This window comes from Schistocerca serialis, chromosome 2 (genome assembly GCF_023864345.2).
Source record: "Schistocerca serialis cubense isolate TAMUIC-IGC-003099 chromosome 2, iqSchSeri2.2, whole genome shotgun sequence".
Taxonomy (NCBI): Eukaryota; Metazoa; Arthropoda; class Insecta; order Orthoptera; family Acrididae; genus Schistocerca; species Schistocerca serialis.
In genome coordinates this window covers 407,849,542-407,856,519 of record NC_064639.1, presented here as the reverse complement: position 1 = coordinate 407,856,519, position 6,978 = coordinate 407,849,542, and positions in this window count along the sequence as shown.

Here is a 6,978-nt window from a genome sequence, read left to right as displayed (position 1 = left end):
TAACGACTTCCTAGCTGGACGTTTCTACAAGGCCTTACAGAACGCAAATTCATCAAAATGGTTCAAATGGCTCTGAGCACTATGGGACTTAACTGCTGAGGTCATCAGTCTCCTAGAACTTAGCACTACTTAAATCTAACTAAACTAAGGACATCACACACATCCATGCCCGAGGTAGGATTCGAACCTGCGACCGTAGCGGTCGCGCGATTCCAGAGTGTAGCGCCTAGAACCGTTCGGCCACTTCGGCCGGCGCAAATTCATCAGCGATGACATTTTTCGTTACACAAACGCAACAGTTTTACAGGCGGCCAGTGTGGCCGTGTGGTTCTAGGCGCTTCAGTCTGGAACCGCGCGACCGCTACGGTCGCAGGTTCGAATTCTGCCTCGGGCTTGGATGTGTAACGCTTTGCAAATGAAAATTCTTGTCAGCTGCTATGAAAAAAAATAAAAAAAAATAGAAACTAATGTTACAATAAATTTTTAAGAAAAATAGCTTTTTACTTCATTCTGTGGAAAAAGCATTCCAGAGTGTAGCACCTAGAACCTCTCGGCCACCTCGGCCGGCGGAAATTCATCAGCGATGACATTTTTCGTTACACAAACGCAACACTTTTACAGGCGGCTAGTGTGGCCGAGTGGTTCTAGGCGCTTCAGTCTGGAACCGCGCGACCGCTACGGTCGCAGGTTCGAATCCTGCCTCGGGAATGGATGTGTCTGACTTCGTTAGGTTAGTTAGGCTTAAGTAGTTCTAGGGAGCCGATGACCTCAGGTGTTAAGTCCCATAGTGCTCAGAGCCATTTGAATCATGTGAACAGTTTTACATTTCTTAACGTATTTTATTTTTGTCTCGGAATACTTTTATGTTTTCATGAGAAAATGTGTATCACATGCATCTAGAAGGTCTGAGAATGTTCCCACTTTTTGTTCAGCCCAAACACATCAGTGGTTCTGCTTTTCCCACAGAATGAAGTAAAAAGCTATTTTTCTTAAAGATTTATTGTAACATTAGTTTTTATTTTATTTTATTTTATTTATTTGTCTTTCATAGCAGCTGACAAGAATTTTCATTTGCAAAGCGTTCTATTATATTCGAGACTAAAGATACATATGACTGATTATTTACGAAATTTTTATTACTATCTGACACTAGCACTAATACTATAAGACGGGAAGATGACCTTGAGGTGTATATTGTAGTGACAGCCGCTATAGCAACATACTTATTATAAAATTCAAAGAATGCAATACACACAAGATGTCGTAATTAGGAACACAATGCAGTGAAAGCAGCTTCTGTTTACTACAAAACAAGAACAAATATGGAATACTTTAAAGCATTCAAAGACATGAAGAATAATTGATGAACTTGTAACGCTGCAAGTGGCCTGGCGCTGAACCAAGGTTGTGTTACAGGAGGTCCCTATAGAAGTTTCAGCCCACTCCTCCAGCCCTTCACTCTACCACACAAAACACATGCACCTACACAACTAACCAACGAATATCAAACTACATACAGAAACCACAACACAAACAAAAGTGGGAGTTGGCAACACCATAAGCAGTAAACACAACCAACCAACATGCGTTTCAAAAAATGGGGTTAGTGGTGGGGGTTAGTGTTTAACGTCCCGTCGACAACGAGGTCATTAGAGACGGAGCGCAAGCTCGGGTTAGGGAAGGATTGGGAAGGAAATCGGTAGTGCCCTTTCAAAGAAATCATCCCGGCATTTGCCTGAAACGATTTAGGGAAATCACGGAAAACCTAAATCAGGATGGTCGGAGACGGGATTGAACCGTCGTCCTCCCGAATGCGAGTCCAGTGTGCTAAACACTCACACACACACACACACACACACGAAAATGAAGTGTCTATGTCAAATGTGCTCACAAACACAGAAAATTGGACATCCTGATGTACACAGGACACTTGGTACAATTCCAGGGGGAGACGTATGTGTAACAAGATAAAAAAAAAAAGCAGAACACAATAGTAATTTAAACTTGTGAAACTTGAGCTCAAATAACTTGTTTCTCGCCTGACAGAAAGAATATAGCGAAAAACATGTGATACAGTAATGTGTCTGGGAACATTATACAACCATTTACTATATGCGTACAAAAATGTTATTAGGCACTGAGGATGCTTTGTAAATAAAAGGAAGCTAAACATGCCTGGCATTAAAACAAACATCCTTTTATATAGTGACATACATTGACAACATCTCTAAGTAGGTAAGCGATAAACTAGTTTGGTTAACTTGTAGGGTTTGAGAGGTTGAAAGGACAACAAACATTGAATATCCTTTCAAAAATCTGTCGAATTTATACAACCAAAATCCCTGCCGCAGTTTATCCTTCTATTATCCGAGACTGGACTGGGTACTTTTTGCCATCCGGTTACATGTTGCCATAGTATTTCATGAATGAGCTAATCACCTGTGAAACAATTTAGCGTTTTGGTTCACATTAATGAATTCGTCACTACTGTCCCTTCACTTCATTTGTACACAATTGCGCTTAACGACATCTAGTTTCACGGCAAATACTTCGTCGTACTGCCTTAACTAGATGCTCTCTTTTGACAATGTTAAGGTCGATGTTTTTACAAACCTACAAAAAATGTGCACCATTGTTATTGACGGCCGATGTGGTTCAAATGGCTCTGAGCACTATGGGACTTAACAGCTATGGTCATCAGTCCCCTAGTACTTAGAACTACTTAAACCTAACTAACCTAAGGACATCACACAACACCCAGTCATCACGAGGCAGAGAAAATCCCTGACCCCGCCGGGAATCGAACCCGGGAACCCGAGCGTGGGAAGCGAGAACGCTACCGCACAACCACGAGCTGTGGATGCCGATGTGGCCGAGCGGTTCTAGGCGCTTCAGTCTGGAAACGCGCGACCGCTACGATCGCAGGTTCGAATGCTGCCTCGGGCATGGTTGTGTGTGATGTCCTTAGGTTAGGTTTAAGTAGTTCTAAGTTCTAAGGGACTGATGACCTCAGATATTAAGTCTCATAGTGCTCAGATCCATTTGAACCATTTGAACCATCATTGTTATTCTTGATTTGGTTCAGTGGTTTGTCAGTGTTAAAATAATGATCCACCGAACGTTATGTCCCTGAAAAACAGAACGTTAAAATGGAATCATATAGTGACTAGCGTCAGAAGAAACGGGAAGCAGTAAAACTTTATGGTACTGGAGAGAAACTGTGTACTGTGTCTGCTGAGCATGTTATATCAGCTCAATCTGGAAACAATAACGTGCATTCTCGATTATAGAAAAGTACGCGAAGACGATCTTCCGCAGAACGGATGCAGCTGTCCATGTCTGCTGCCAACAACAGCGTTGTACAGGTATGCAGGGGGTAGCATAGTTAATGACTTAAGCGAATACAGTTGGAAGTGCTGGAACAAGAAACAAAAAGGGCTCAGGAAACGGGCTCTAAAATGCATACTATAAAAACCAGATGTCAGTTACAAGAGTCGAGGGACATGAAAGGGAAGCAGTGGTTGGGAAGGGAGTGAGACAGGGTTGTAGCCTCTCCCCGATTTTATTCAATCTGTATATTGAACAAGCAGTGAAGGAAACAAAAGAAAAATTCGGAGTAGGTATTAAAATCCATGGAGAAGAAATAAAAACTTTGAGGTTCGCCGATGACATTGTAATTCTGTCAGAGACAGCAAAGGCCTTAGAAGAGCAGTTGAATGGAATGGATAGTGTCTTGAAAGGAGGATATAAGATGAACATCAACAAAAGCAAAACGATGGTAATGGAACGTAGTCGAATTAAGTCGGGTGATGCTGAGGGAATTAGATTAGGAAATGAGACACTTAAAGTAGTGAAGGAATTTTGCTATTTGGGGAGCAAAATAACTGATGATTGTCGAAGTAGAGAGGATATAAAATATAGACTGGCAGTGGCAAGGAAAGCGTTTCTGAAGAAGAGAAATTTGTTAGCATCGAGTATAGATTTAAGTGTCAGGAAGTCGTTTCTGAAAGTATTCGTATGGAGAGTAGCCATGTGTGGAAGTGAAACATGGACGATAAACTGTTTGGACAAGAAGAGAATAGAAGCTTTCGAAATGTGGTGCTACAGGAGAATGCTGAAGATTAGATGGGTAGATCATATAACTAATGAGGAGGTATTGAATAGGATTGGGGTGAAGAGAAGTTTGTAGCACAACTTGACCGAAGAAGGGATCGGTTGGTAGGACATGTTCTGAGGCATCAAGGAATCACCAATTTAGTATTGGAGGGAAGCGTAGAGGGTAAAAATCGTAGAGGGAGACCAATAGATGAATACACTAAGCAGATTCAGAAGGATGTAGGTTGCAGTAGGCACTGGGAGATGAAGAAGCTTGCACAGGATAGAGTAGCATGGAGAGCTGCAACAAACCAGTCTCAGGACTGAAGACCACAACAACAACAACAACGAGACCTATGGACACTTCATCATCTTCCATACTGTGAAACAAATCTTTCTAGCGAAATCTCTTTGCTTTCCATATTTTGAGAGGAAGTAGTGTGGATCAAAACAAAACAAAACAGATGTCCAGTAAATATAGTCTATCAGGCGCATGCCTTGAGAGCTATGAGCACTTGTACGTCTTCGCTACAGTGAAACACATTTCTCCTACTGAAAAAGTGCCCATGGCTCTTATGGTATGCATTTTAAGGCCCACATTTACTAAGACTTTTTTGCTTCTAGTATAGTGTATTTTCAACTGTATGCTTTTACGGCATTAAATATAATACACTTCGTATGCTTAACGGTCCCAAAGGCAAAAGTGAAGGTACTGTCTTAGAAAGCTTTGTAATGAATAGAGCACGTCCGTAGAGAAGCATGGATAAACAGTTGAAAAACCCAGTTTGAGACAGGGCTGTAACAATTGCCTGTCTGATCATTATAAGCAACTCAAGTAGCAAGAGTTCATTTGATTAAGAAAAGGGTTTGTACAGTTGAACTACTAGTTACAGTTTAAATTTTAAAATCTTTTTTGAGTAAGGATTTCCTTCACGAAGTTACAGGAGTGCCACAGGTGCTAAAAGGAATAAAGAGTGGTCCACTGTGATGTGTACAAATGCTTAAACAGCTGATTGCTAATCTTTCTTATGATCATTGCTACGTCTGCTAAACCAAAAGCTCAGTGAACATTGACTCCAAAAGCCTTCCTGTCCACTAAAAAAATCAACGCAATCCTAGGTCGACTGCTGACTTTCGTGACTAGTTCCCCCTAGGGTTTGTCCTAAAAGTTGAAAATAACAAGAGTATAAGGCGCTGCCGAGGAGAGAAACTTTTTTTATTCGACAACGCTCCACTACACACAGTGGAAACTCAGTTGAGAATTATCTCGCCTTCGGTTACCTCCATTACAGTCATTTAGACGAAATAGACAAACAATGACAGGATTTACAGCAACCAGTAAGTGTTTGCGTTTTAAAATTTACACTACTTGGTAAAAAACTGAAACACTCGGAAGAGGCGGTTGGATGTCCATACGACTTAGTAAATGTACACACTATCGGTGGGTATGCAAATGATTAGAGTAGCAATTCTCTGAGACAGGTATAACGGCCACACTGCATTAGCGTTGATCGTGTTAGTGGTTACTACCAGGCCCGTTAGGAAATATAATGGGCGTGGATTATGTAAAATGTTGTGCGATTGCTGTGAAGAGGAGGAGCTGTTGCGTTCTCACGTGAGACAGTTATATCAGCACCTGACAGAGATTGAAAAGGCCCTAATTGTGGATCTGCATTTGGCCGGTTGGTCGAATCGAGCAACATACAAATTTTCGCGGCATTCGGGTGTGATATTGACCCAGTTCAGTGCCCTATAGGAACCTGAGGGCATGCATATATATCGTCAAAGTTCCAACCGAACACGTTTGACCGCCACAAAGGAGGACAGCCACCTTATGCACCAAGGACATTGAACCGCAACACATCTCTTCCTGCCATCCGAGAACAGTAATCTGTGTCATCCCGCGTCATTGGTCGGGGATAGTAGCAGCCGGACTAAATAGTTACCATCCAACGCGTGTTTCCGTTAACGCCACAACACAAACGGCTGCGTTTGGAGCGGTGCCGTGAATTGCAAGCATGGACTGCAGGTGAATGACGTCTCGCTGTTGTTCTCCACCACGCATGTAAACATCTCCGGAGACCGTGGTGGCGACGCCAAAATAAGCGTAAGGAGAGCAATGAGGGAATCGTTCAATGACTTTTAAAGTAACATTATGTGAGCCGATTTGGATAAAAACCCCAAAAGGTTTTGGCCTTATGCAAAATCAGTAAGCGGTTCGAAATCATGTGTTGTTTCACTCGGAGACCACGCTGGACTCGAAACGGGAGATAACAGAGAGAAGGCCGAAATACTGAATTCGGTTTCCCGAAATTGCTCCACAGCTTAAGAGCGTAACACAGTCCCCCCTTTTCAATCATCGCACGAAAATCTAAGTGACAGATATTGAGATAGCTGATCGCGCAATAAATGTAAATGTCGTGTGACTAGGGCCTCCTGTCGGGTAGACCGTTCGCCGGGTGCAAGTCTTCCGATTTGAAGCCACTTCGGCGAATTGCGCGTCGATGAGGATGAAACGATGATGATTTGGACAACATAACACCCAGTCCCTGAGCGGAGAAAATCTCCCACCCAGCCGGGAACCAAACCCGCTCCCTTAGGATTGACATCCTGTCACGCTGACCACTCAGCTACCGGGTGCGCACATCGCGCAATAGAAAAGCACCTACAGTCGCTTAATATTGAAAAGTCATGAGAACCATTTGAGATACGATAACTTACTACCCTTCTGGCAGCAGTTTATCATACATAACTTGAGGAACGAAGGGTGCCTACCGACAGGAAAAAATCGCAGATCATTATAGTTTTTAAGACGAGCCGCAGGACAGATTCATACAATTATAAACCTATATCGTTGATGTCAGTGTGTTCTAGAATTATGGG